The sequence below is a fragment of the Schistocerca piceifrons genome, chromosome 11, assembly GCF_021461385.2.
Source record: "Schistocerca piceifrons isolate TAMUIC-IGC-003096 chromosome 11, iqSchPice1.1, whole genome shotgun sequence".
NCBI lineage: Eukaryota > Metazoa > Arthropoda > Insecta > Orthoptera > Acrididae > Schistocerca > Schistocerca piceifrons.
In genome coordinates, this window is record NC_060148.1 from 166,259,760 (window position 1) to 166,272,600 (window position 12,841).

A 12,841-nucleotide genomic window follows, 5' to 3' on the forward strand; every position below is an offset into this window, starting at 1 on the left:
GGTCCAAATGAAAAACGTATACCATCTGGCTTGCTTTGTCCATCTAAAAACAGTTCATCGCAAAAGACGTTGATGTTAGTACTTAATATTTTTGCTCGTATCAGGAAACATCATCTGCTTGCAAGTTTTTGTCAGATATTTCCTCACTTGCACTACTGTTTGTTGTACCATAGCCGCAAAGACAGCTTGTCGAGTTACGCCTTAACTGACCCTTTAGATGTCACAATTTGTCAGGGAAAAATGCTAAAACTTGTGTGGAAATAAGGGATTTCTCTCAGGGAAACTTGTGGCAACCCTGGTGCTGCTTTTCCCCCCAATTTGATATTGTAGATGCCTCAAACAAAAATCTGTGTCCAGTAGTTGGAAGAAAGCACAGGTACCCACCCCTCTCCCACCCCCTTACAAAAAGGGTAGTAGAAGTGACCCAAAAAACTACTGTCCAATAACCTACACATTGATTTCTTGTAGAATCTTAGAACGTATTCTGAGCTCAAACATAATGAGGTATCTCGAACAGAATGATTTCCTCTGTGCCAATCGGCACTGATTCTGAAAACAAGTTTGTGTGAAACCCAACTCGCACTTTTCTCACGTAATGTAATGAAAGATTTGGGCTGAGCCAGTTGAGTAGATACAGTATTTCTTGATTTTCAAGAAGTGTTTGACTCAGCACAACATCCGTGCTTATTGTCAAAAATAACAACAGTGTAGGAAAAAATAGCTCTCTACTTACCATAAAAATAACATTCCAAGTCACAGAGAGGCACAATTAAAAGACACTTATACATAAGCTTTCGGCCAGAGCGTTTGTCTGAAAAAGAGAAACATCATTTATTCACACAAGCAAGCACCCCTGACACTCATGTGACTGCCGCCTCCAGCAGCTCTGGCCCGAGCTTATGCACAAGCGCCTTTTAATTGTGCCTGTTCGCAGGTTACCACGTTATCTTTACAGTAAGTAGCAATCTTTTCCTACATTATTAATATTCCTACCTGGAGTTTGCATTGTTTGATATTGTCAAAAATATGATCATACAGGGAGTATCAAGAGAAATTTGTGACAGGATTGAGGGCCTTTCGGTAGAGAGGACACAGAATGTTATCTTAGATGCAGAGACTTTGTTAAATGCAGATGACAGTTCGGTTGTGCTTCAGGGAAGACTGTTGGGACCCTTGCTGTTCATATTGTATATTAATGACCCAGCAAACAATATCAATAGTAACTTCAGACTTTTTAGTGGTGTTGCAGTTATCTATAATGAAAAATGTAGCATTCTACAATTATAATATCTGTGAGGTACACTTGGAATTGACCAGCTCCTACAAATACCTGGGTGTAACACACTGTAGGGATATGAAATGGAATGATCACACAGGCTCAGTCATGGGTATCCGTCTTTGGATTATTGGCAGAACACTGGGAAAATGAAGTCATTCTGCAAAGAAAATTGCTTACAAATCACTCGTGTGAGCCATTCTGGAATTCTACCCAGTTGTGTCAGACCCATACCAAATAGTACTATCAGGAAATATTGAATGTGTACAGAGAAAAACAGATCAAATAGTGACAGGTTTGTTTGACACACCGGAGAGGGAGATACTGAAGGAAATCAACTGGAAGACCCTTGCAGACAGACGTAAACTATCCCAAGAAAGTCTGTATACAAAGTTTCACGAACTGGCTGTAAATGATAATTCTCCGAACACGCTAAAACCCCCTATTTATCGGTCCTGTAGGCAGGCAGTGTGCACAGAGGCGTTTGAACAACTGTTCTTCCCGTGCTCAGTACATGAATAGAACTGGTACAATGTAATATACCCTCTGATGTGCATTTCGTAGAGGTTTGCAGAGCATAGATGTAGAGGTAGAAGTGGGGAAGGACTATGCCGTAGTACCCTGTGTCTGTATTTACTGCCATAGATATTCTTGTCTTTGAAGTATGCTGTCACTTAATGGTTTTGAAGTTTGGTGGCAGTCAGATCCACAGCCTACATCTACATGAACACCTACACTTATACTCTGTAAACAACCATGAGCTGCATAGCAGAGGGTATGTCCCATTGTACCAGTTATTAGGACTTCTTCCTCTTCCATTCACATTAGGAGTGCAGGAAGAATGAGCATTTGAATGCCTCTGTGTGTGCAGTAATTATTCTAATCTTATCCTCACGATCCCTCTGTGAGCGATACGTAGGGGGTTGTAGTATAGTCCTAGAGTAATCATTTAAAGTTGGTTCTTGGAACTTTGTTAACAGCTTTTCACAGGATAGTTTATATCAGAGACACAACTGAGAACGGAAAAGCAAAGGAACGACCGCAGCTAAGTCTAGAGTAGGCAGACGTCGAGTGTTGACGGATGGGAACCGTCGAAAATTGTGGAGGGTAGTTGCAAAAAGTCACACAAAATTAGCAGAAGGAATCAGTCGTGTGTTCCAAAGTGCTTTCCGCAGTCCAGCTAGTACAATGTGGAGTTAAAAAGAATGGGCTGCAAGGGTCGAGCAGCTCCTCGTAAGCGGCAGATTTCTGTAGTCAGCGGTAAGCGACGCCCGAGGTGGTGTAAACGACAATGACTCTGGACAGTGGAGGGCTGCAAATAAGTAATTTGGTGTGGTGAGTCTCACTATATTCTACGGCAAACTGACGGAACGGTCTGGATTTGAAGAGTGCATGTAGAACATTACCTGACATCGTGTGTAATACTGACAGTGAAGCACGGCAGAGGAGGAGGAGATTTGGGTTTAACATCCCATCGACAACGAGGTCATTAGAGATGGAGCACAAGATTCCGAACTGTAGTTGATTATGTTCAGGATACCACAAACACTATTTCTTGGATCCAGCCGCTATGACCGAGCGGTTCTGGGTGCTTCAGTCCGGAACCGCGCTGCTGCTGCTGTCACAGGTTCAAATCCTGCCTCAGGCATGGATGTGTGTGATGTCCTTAGGTTAGTTAGGTTTAAGTAGTTCTAAGTCTACAGGACTGATGACCTTAGTCCCATAGTGCTTAGACCCATGTTTCTCGGACTAGACCTATCAGTTTCTCACACTCCATATTTCGTGTGCGATAACGTCGGTCAATTTGACTGAAGGCAACAAACTGAATAGAATTTCACCAATTGTCATCGGAAGTCTGGAACTCTGGGACATAAGGTCTGCTATAGCCTGACTGCACACATAATGGTGTACTGATCTGAAAAAATCGGCCGTCTCAGGCCGATGTCGTTTGTCGGCAGAATCGCCTGATATCGAAGCCGCTATGACCGCAGCCTACGATGACTTACACGTGGAAACATCCAACTAACACATTATCACACCAGCTTTCATGTAAGTTATTGCCATAACATTATGATAATATGATCACTTATTCGTAACAGAGTCATATAACATAGTTTGACGTGACGAAATGTATTAAAAAGTATTGTAACAGAGTATGAACTTGCTGAGTTTCATATTACTGCAGAACAGTCAGGCTTTAAAGATTTAAAATTACTTTTGTCCCTCATTAAAATGCTGTTCAAATTCATGTTAGTGCTATCATTGACTAACGACTATTCTGCACAGTAGTACAATGTCCGTTACAAAATTAAGTATGGTACCGGTAAAAAGAATGCATCTTTACAGGACCAGTGACCTGTCAGAACCTGACTAACTCTGAAAATAAAAACTAAGCTGAACTGTTGAAACAAAAATGTAAATTTCCAGTGAGCGAGTACCATCAGTCCATAGTAGATACCATAAAAATGTACAAACAACGCTCTTCCGAATGCGATGCAAATATTGCAGTGACTCCAGCTGCCAGATACCATATTTCAATACTATTTGTAATTTAATAAAAGTTTGCACAGCATTACACATATGTGTATTCGACTTCAATGCAGAGCCAGAGATATGGCTCAAAAAGATTTCAAAATTGATGTCATTCATTTGGAAATGATTTGCGAACTAAATTTCATCCTTAGCAGATCAATAGCGTACTGGAGGTTCCAAACGAGTACTACAAGATGCTTCCAGACCTAACATTTCGTAAACATCATTATAAACTTTTTGGTGTCAAGCAGCTAAATCCCATATGATTAATTTCATTTGTCACCATCTTCAATTTCTTTTCTTTGCTGTCATTTTTATACCTTACAAACAAGGTAGGCCAGCGGTGGCCTATTTATGCCACTCTTCGGCCATAGAAAAGACGTACAGTACCACAGGAATATAGAAAAACAAACATACACGGAGGATAAAAATGGGAGACAAACATAGCAAAATAAATGAAGTCATTCACTGATGCCCTGCGCAGATATAAAAACATTCAACACTGCACACAATGGAGAATACAGAACGTCACACGTGAATGGAGGAGCTCGGACGAAGAGACACTGATGCACTGACGGGACGACAAACACGAGCACTACGGCGACAATCTCTGGCGCACGAAGATGCACTGTTCACACAAAAAAAGCCAGGAGCCTGCCAGAGGGAAGAGGGGAGGGTAGGAGGGGGAGGGGGTTGATGCCAGTGGAGGAGGGGAGAGGGTAGGGGGTGTGTGGAAGCCCAGTGAGAAGGGGGAGGGGAGGGAGGGAGGAAGTGAGGAGGGAAAGAGGGTGCCCTGGAGGAAAACACAGGAGGAGGAAGGAGGTTCAAAGTTGGTGGGGACGAGGGCATCATCAGGCAGGGGGAGTTGGCGGAAGCCACCTTGGGCAAGGGTATGGAGTGTGCAAGATGGAGAGCAGGTAGGATGCAGGAGTACAGGCAGGCGCGGCAGCAGACGGGGGTGGGAAAGGATGGGAGAGACAAGCGGGTGAGGGGGATCAAGTTTGCGGGAGGTGTAAAGGATCCGTATCCGTTCGAGGAAAAGGAGGAGGTGTGGGAAAGGAATTAAGTCATAGAGGATCCGCATGGGGGAAGGGAGGCAGATGCGTTAGGCGAGGCAGAGTGCATGATGTTCCAGGATTTGGAGAGATTTGTAGAAGGTAGGAGGGGCGGAGATTCAGGCGGAATAGTCATAACAGAGGATAGAGCAGATGAGGGATTTGTAGGTGTGGAGAATAGTGGAGGGGTCCAGACCCCACGTGCTGCCAGAATGGAACTCGAGGAGGCGGAGTCGGGAGTGTGCCTCGGCTCAGATCGTCCAGAGATGGGGGGTCCAGGAGAGGCGACAGTCAAGGGTGGCGCCAAGGTACTTGACGGTGGGGGTGAGGGTGATAGGATGGCCATAGACAATAAGATAGAAATCGAGGAGATGAAAGGAAGGGGTGGTGTTGTCTACAGTGATCGCCTGTGTCTTGGAAGGATTGACCTTGAGCAGCCACTGGTTACACCAAGTGGTGAAACGATCAGGATGGGATTGGAGAAGGTGCTGGGAGCATTGCAGGGTGGGGGCAAGGGCAAGGAAGGTGGTGTCATTGGCGTACTGGGGAAGGTGTAAGGAGGCTGAACGAGGGGGCATGTCTGCCGTGCGAAGAAGATAAGGAAGAGGGGAGAGGACAGAACCTTGGGGCACACCGGCGGAGGAGTTGAAGGTGTAGGAATCTGTGTTGTGGATGGTGACATAGGAAGGACAGTGGGAAAGGAAAGAGGCAATCAGACGGATGTAGTTAATAGGAAGGGTGAAGGTTTGGAGCTTGAATGCCATACACGGACGTAGGCACATTCGAGGTCGAGGGAGAGGAAGATTATGGAGTGATGGGAGTTGAGTTGTTCAGAGAGGAGGTGAGTGAGGTGAAGGAGAAGGTCATCGGCAGAGAAGGACGGCCGAAAGCCACATTGGGTAGAGGGAAGGAGGCGGTTCTGGTGGAGATGCTGGTGGATGAATTGGGTGAGGATGGATTCCAGGACCTTGCTGAAGACCGAGGTAAGGCTGATGGGACAGTAAGACAGCGGAAGACAGTTTGTTGTGTTTGACGAACATCAAGATCGAGGAGGTTTTCCACAGGTCAGGGTAGAAGCCAGTGGACAAGACCACATTATATAGCCTGGCCCAGGGTGGAGAGGAAGGAGGCAGGAGCTTCACAGAGGTGACAGTAACACATTCGTGACCGGGAGTGGTGTTGCGTTTAGTGCAGAGTGTAGCAATGATATCTTAAGTGGTGATCGGGGTGTTGAGTTCTATCAGGGATGGTAAAGATATTGGAGTGGTAAGAAGCAAAATGGTTATCAGGAAATTGGTGGTCATCATGATGGAGAGGGTAGTAAGGGGGGGGGGGGTTTAGATCCGGCAAGGTGGCGGAAGGCTGACAAGTACTTACACGAGTCAATAGGCAGGGTAGCATTAAGACGGGTGCATGTTTGTCGCCAGTCCCGCCGTTTCTTGGCCGCGAGCGAGTTTCGCATGTGTCGTTGGAGTTGCCAGTGGCGGCGTAGTTTGTCCCGGTCCTGTGTGTGAAGGAAGGCACAGAATAGAAGGTGGGATTCATGAAGGAGGAGAACGACCTATGGGAGTAAAGTGGGGTGGTGAGGGTGTATGGTGACAGTAGGGATGTGGGGTTCCACGGCCTCAGACAAGGTCTGCTGGTGAAAGCAGGCGGCATGGGTAACGTCATCAGGGTGGTGTTACGTGAGGAGGTGGCTATCAATCCGGGCAGTGAGGGTATCCTGGTAGGCATTCCAGTTGGCACGGGAGTAGCCATGAACATATTTTGGGGGAAAGTCGAGGTGAGGCGCAGGTGGGGAGACATCTGTGGCATCTTGGGGGGGAGGAGGAAAAGGCTGGGACTTCTCGGGAGCTGAGGAGGTGGGGGTGCCACTGGGGCACTTAACAGCAGCGAAAGGGTGGGAAGAGGTGTGGAGGATGGGACATTGGTGCTGGTGTTGGTGTTGGTGATGGTGATGGTGATGGTGATGGTGTGTGGGCTGTTGCCCTCCAGGCCACTGCCCTGGTGGGGGTGACAGGGGTGGTCGAAACAGCATGGGGCAGTGGAGGAAAGGGATCGGAGGAAGGAGCTTGGGGGAAGGAGCAAGGAGCAGGGGATGGGGCAACTATGGGTGCAGGAGTGGGAAGGGTTAGAAGCGGGGGGATGGATTGGGGAGGGGGGGGGGCGACTGGGTGCACCTCATAATTGTGGTGGTAGCGGCAGAGGGAGAAGTATAGATGATGGCCGTGGTGGTTGCAATGGTGGTGGGGGTAGCCATGGTAAGGGTGATGAGGGCGAGAAGGGAGAAACAGGACAGGAGACATGGGACAAACAAGGGATGACAGTGATGGAGCACACACGAAGATGAAGACATAGACAAAAGATGGAGACGGAGACGAAGATGGAGACTCCCACTGGGGCCGAAGCCCCACTCCACTGCCTCCGATGGGAGGGCGACTGCAGGGGGGCGGAAGAGCTGCTGCTGGGGGCAGCGAACGGGCTGACTGTGTCTGCTGCTGTCGCGGGGCCGATTGGCTGCTGGGCTGTCCAGTGGGTGGTGCTGTGACCGGCTGATGTCATTAGGGATCGGCTGGCACTGCTGGAAGCTGCCGACGCTGCTGCAGTCGCCGGGAATGTGGCTGCTGCTGCTGCTGCTCAAACACCTAACGCTTCGACAATTGTGAATGCAATCCTCGATGGGCGGCACTCGAAACGAGATCTGCCGAAGATGACCATCTTCAACGACACGTGTGCACTTCGAGCGATGGCGTGCATGTACAAAGGATGGAGACTTGCGTGCAAGTGTACCATGCTATTGATACATACACACTTTCTTGTTAATCATTGGTAGAGGTGGCAAAAAATAATGTAACTGATAGAGATAACTGGTTACTGAAAAGTAATGGTTACTGTGATAACCGCTCATCTGATGCTGACTGTTATATCAATAACTGCCAACAGTGCCTCGTGCCATATGTTGACCGAAGATCGTACTATGTTTTCGCTTCAACTCATCAGAGATATGGCTACAAAAAAGAGGGATAGACCATTTGAAGGGCGTTCTATAGGTCATGGAAATAACTATGAGGTTGCACTTCATCTGTTGATAGAACTGTGTACTATTGTGTGGGCCTTCGCTACTTTCAGTACAAACAGTTAAATAAAGTTGAGGTCAGAGCGATGGCTGATAGGAGATGCAGTACAGGTATTGACATGTACGGTCGTTCCCTTGAGCCACTGCCTTATTTCTCAATTTAGTTTGGGCGGTTAGTACAAAGAGAGTTGCCATAAGGAATTTGAGCGAATTCTGTCAGAGGTCAGTATTTTTCTCGATGATGCCCTCTCTCCCTCCATTTATCCCTCCTATCAACTCTGATACTCTCCTCCCCATCCTTTCCTCTGTCCTCTCGCCGGGCTCCCTCTTCCCCCCCCCCCCTTCCATCGTGTTTTTTCCCCGCCTACCCTCTCTCCGCCTCCCGCCCTCCGCTGTGTTCTTTCTACTCTCCCCTCCACTGCCTTTCCGACTCCTTCTCGCTTCTGCCTAGTCCCCCCCATTTCTATGTCCCCTCCATCCATTGGCTCCCCCCTTTTCCCCCTCATTGTTCCGGGTCCTCCCTCCCCCCCCCTACCCCCCACCCCCCCACTCTCTGCCACCGTGTCACCCGTATAGTGCTGTTATAACTGAGTGTTTAGTGTTGTGCATATCCTGTCAGTGTTGCGAACAGCAGCCATACTGTCGCTAGTTGTGTTTTTTATCTCATGCAAACAGAAACCAGACTGTCGCCGTGTTTATTAATTGTGCTTGTCTACTTCTTGTGCATCTTCATCCGCAATGCAACCAAGTGTTTTTATATTTTAAATTCCACAACTTACCACCATTTTACAGTTTTTTTTACAATGTCACTGTTTTATCACCTGTTTTTCTTGTTTGTTTCTATTCTCATGTTTTTTAACTTTTATGTAGGTTGTAGAGCAGCATATTACGCTGCTGCCAGTGGGGGGAGGACATACACTGCCTGGGCTACACTCAGGGTTTACTCGTCAGTTTGGAAGAGCCCCCTGCCATTTCTGTCTGTCGGTCTGCCAGCCACTGTCGTCCTTTCGTCCATCTGCATGCCGTTGCTGTCGCCGCTGATGCATCCCAGCGTTTGCCGCCACCCGCCGCTCACCGCCGTCATCGCCTGGTGATCTCTGTCGACACCACCTGCCGTTTAAGTTCCTTTTGCACTTCGGCAACTCCTGTCACCAGCGGATGCCACCTTCAATTGTGGATACTCCCACTACCACCATCACCTACACCTCCCCTTCACCTGCCCCCACTGTAACCTCGTGGGGTGCTTCCTCTAGGCTTAACCCGTCTCATCCACCTCCCCTACTCACGGTCTCCTCCCCTTCTGTCTCCTCCTCATCCCTGTGTCCCCACTTGTATGTTGCTCCTTCCCCTGCTCCAGCCCCCATTCCACTGCTGTCGCCCGCCGAGACGACTGTCCCCCCCTCCCTGGTAACCCAACTACTCCTGCTTCACCAGCCCGAGCTGCATCTTACTGCGCCACAGTCACCACTGCAGAGTGCCCCACCCTTATACCCATTGCTGCTGCCTCACAAGAGGGGCCTGCCTCCCACCATGTTGCCATCCATCCAGTTCCTCATCCCTCCTCTCTGGACACACCCACCAAAAAGCCTTCCAAGTGGCCAAGTGGCGATCTCACCTCCAACCCTCCTCCACCTCCTCCAAGAAACCACCGCCCCCCCCCCCCCCCACTTCCCTCTGATCCCACCGTGGATACCACCCCTCCAGCTGCCTCACAGCCCCCACCCTGTTTACCTTCGTCCTTGCCAACCCTGATCCAAAATTCCTAGGTGCTCACACCCTCACAAATACATCCCCAGTGCACCCATCCTCCAACCCTCACCGCCTTCATCACAAAACTCAGCTCTGTGGTCACGGAGGCGGAGGTGTTGGCAGAACTGAACGCCCATCCCACCTTGGAAGTCCGCTCGGCCTGTCGTATTTACAACTCCTCTGGCCCTACCTTCCTCATGCGTATATTTACAGAATCCATTGATCAGCTCCTCACACAGGGAGCCCTGATTTTCAACCACTGCCACCCTGTTGACCTGTCCTGTTCCCCTCCTCAATCCTACCACTGCCAGCGCTGTCTCCTGTACAATGAGCACCTCACCAAAAACTGCAAGAACCCCCGCAACTGCCCCCATTGTAAAGCCTCCCACATCCTTAAACAGTGTCCTAACCTCGTCTCTTCCCTTCCTGCAACACCTGCAATGAATACTACCCTGCTTACTCCTCCAAATGCAAAGCAAAACCCCCTCCCACCAATCCTGAGCTCACTTTCCCCATTCGCCCCATCCACCCCAATAATTCCCTCTGCCCTCCCCCTACAGCAGAAGACATCATCTGGTTCCTAACCATTGTCCTGCAGAACATCCACCCCTTCCAGCACCCCCACACTCTCCAGCAGATTCCCCTCGCTGCCCGCTACGTTTTCCACTTAATTACCTACGCCACAGAAACCAGATGGCAGTTATAAGAGTTGAGGGACATGAAAGGGAAGCAGTGGTTGGGAAGGGAGTAAGACAGGGTTGTAGCCTCTCCCCGATGTTATTCAATCTCTATATTGAGCAAGCAGTAAAGGAAACAAAAGAAAAATTTGGAGTAGGTATTAAAATCCATGGAGAAGAAATAAAAACTTTGAGGTTCGCCGATGACATTGTAATTCTGGCAGAGACAGCAAAGGACTTGGAAGAGCAGTTGAACGGAATGGATGGTGTCTTGAAGGGAGGATATAAGATGAACATCAACAAAAGCAAAACGAGGATAATGGAATGTAGTCGAGTTAAGTCGGGTGATGCTGAGGGTATTAGATTAGGAAATGAGACGCTTAAAGTAGTAAAGGAGTTTTGCTATTTGGGGAGCAAAATAACTGACGATGGACGAAGTAGAGAGGATATAAAATGTAGACTGGCAATGGCAAGGAAAGCGTTTCTGAAGAAGAGAAATTTGTTAACATCGAGTATAGATTTAAGTGTCAGGAAGTTATTTCTGAAAGTATTTGTATGGAGTGTAGCCATGTATGGAAGTGAAACATGGACGGTAAATAGTTTGGACAAGAAGAGAATAGAAGCTTTCGAAATGTGGTGCTACAGAAGAATGCTGAAGATTAGATGGGTAGATCACATAACTAATGAGGAAGTATTGAATAGGATTGGGGAGAAGAGAAGTTTGTGCCACAACTTGACCAGAAGAAGGGATCGGTTGGTAGGACATGTTCTGAGGCATCAAGGGATCACCAATTTAGTATTGGAGGGCAGCGTGGAGGGTAAAAATCATAGGGGGAGACCAAGAGATGAATACACTAAGCAGATTCAGAAGGATGTAGGTTGCAGTAGGTACTGGGAGATGAAGAAGCTTGCACAGGATAGAGTAGCATGGAGAGCTGCATCAAACCAGTCTCAGGACTGAAGACCACAACAACAACAACCTATGCCACCTTCTCCCACAACCAGGCCCACTTTACCTTCACCCACCTTGACAGCCTCATTTAAGCCCCTCTCTCTTCGCCGTGCTTCCTTCCCCCCTCCCACCTCCTGGCACGTCACCAGTATTGTCACCTCTACATGCAAATCTACATCTACATCCATACTCCGCAAGCCACCTGACGTTGTGTGGCGGAGGGTACCCTGAGTACCTCTATCGGTTCTCCCTTCTATTCCAGTCTCGTATTGTTCGTGGAAAGAAGGATTGTCTGTATGCTTCTGTGTGGGCTCTAATCTCTCTGATTTTATCCTCATGGTCTCTTCGCGAGATATACATAGGAAGGAGCAATATACTGCTTGACTCTTCGGTGAAGGTATGTTCTCGAAACTTTAACAAAAGCCCATACCGAGCTACTGAGCGTCTCTCCTGCAGAGTCTTCCACTGGAGTTTATCTGTCATCTCCGTAATGCTTTCGCGATTACTAAATGATCCTGTAACGAAGCGCGCTGCTCTCCATTGGATCATCTCTATCTCTTCTATCAACCCTATCTGGTACAGATCCCACACCGCTGAGCAGTATTCATGCAGTGGTCGAACAAGCGTACTGTAACCTACTTCCTTTGTTTTCGGATTGCATTTCCTTAGGATTCTTCCAATGAATCTCAGTCTGGCATCTGCTTTACCGACGATCAACTTTATATGATCATTCCATTTTAAATCACTCCTAATGCGTACTCCCAGATAATTTATGGAATTAACTGCTTCCAGTTGCTGACCTGCTATTTTGTAGCTAAATGATAAGGGATCTATCTTTCTATGTATTTGCAGCACGTTACACTTGTCTACATTGAGATTCAATTGCCATTCCCTGCACCATGCGTCAATTCGCTGCAGATCCTCTTGCATTTCAGTACAATTTTCCATTGTTACAACCTCTCGATACACCACAGCATCATCTGCAAAAAGCCTCAGTGAACTCCCAATGTCATCCACCAGGTCATTTATGTATATTGTGAACAGCAACGGTCCCATGACACTCCCCTGTAGCACACCTGAAATCACTCTTACTTCAGAAGACTTCTCTCCATTGAGAATGACATGCTGCGTTCTGTTATCTAGGAACTCTTCAATCCTATCACACAATTGGTCTGATAGTCCATATGCTCTTACTTTGTTCATTAAACGACTGTGGGGAACTGTATCGAACGCCTTGCGGAAGTCAAGAAACACGGCATCTACCTGTGAACCCGTGTGTATGGCCCTCTGAGTCTCATGGACGAATAGCGCGAGCTGGGTTTCACACGACCGTCTTTTTCGAAACCCATGCTGATTCCTACAGAGTAGATTTCTAGTCTCCAGGAAAGTCATTATACTCGAACATAATACGTGTTCCAAAACTCTACAACTGATCGACGTTAGAGATATAGGTCTATAGTTCTGCACATCTGTTCGACATCCCTTCTTGAAAACGGGGATGACCTGTGCCCTTTACCTCAACAT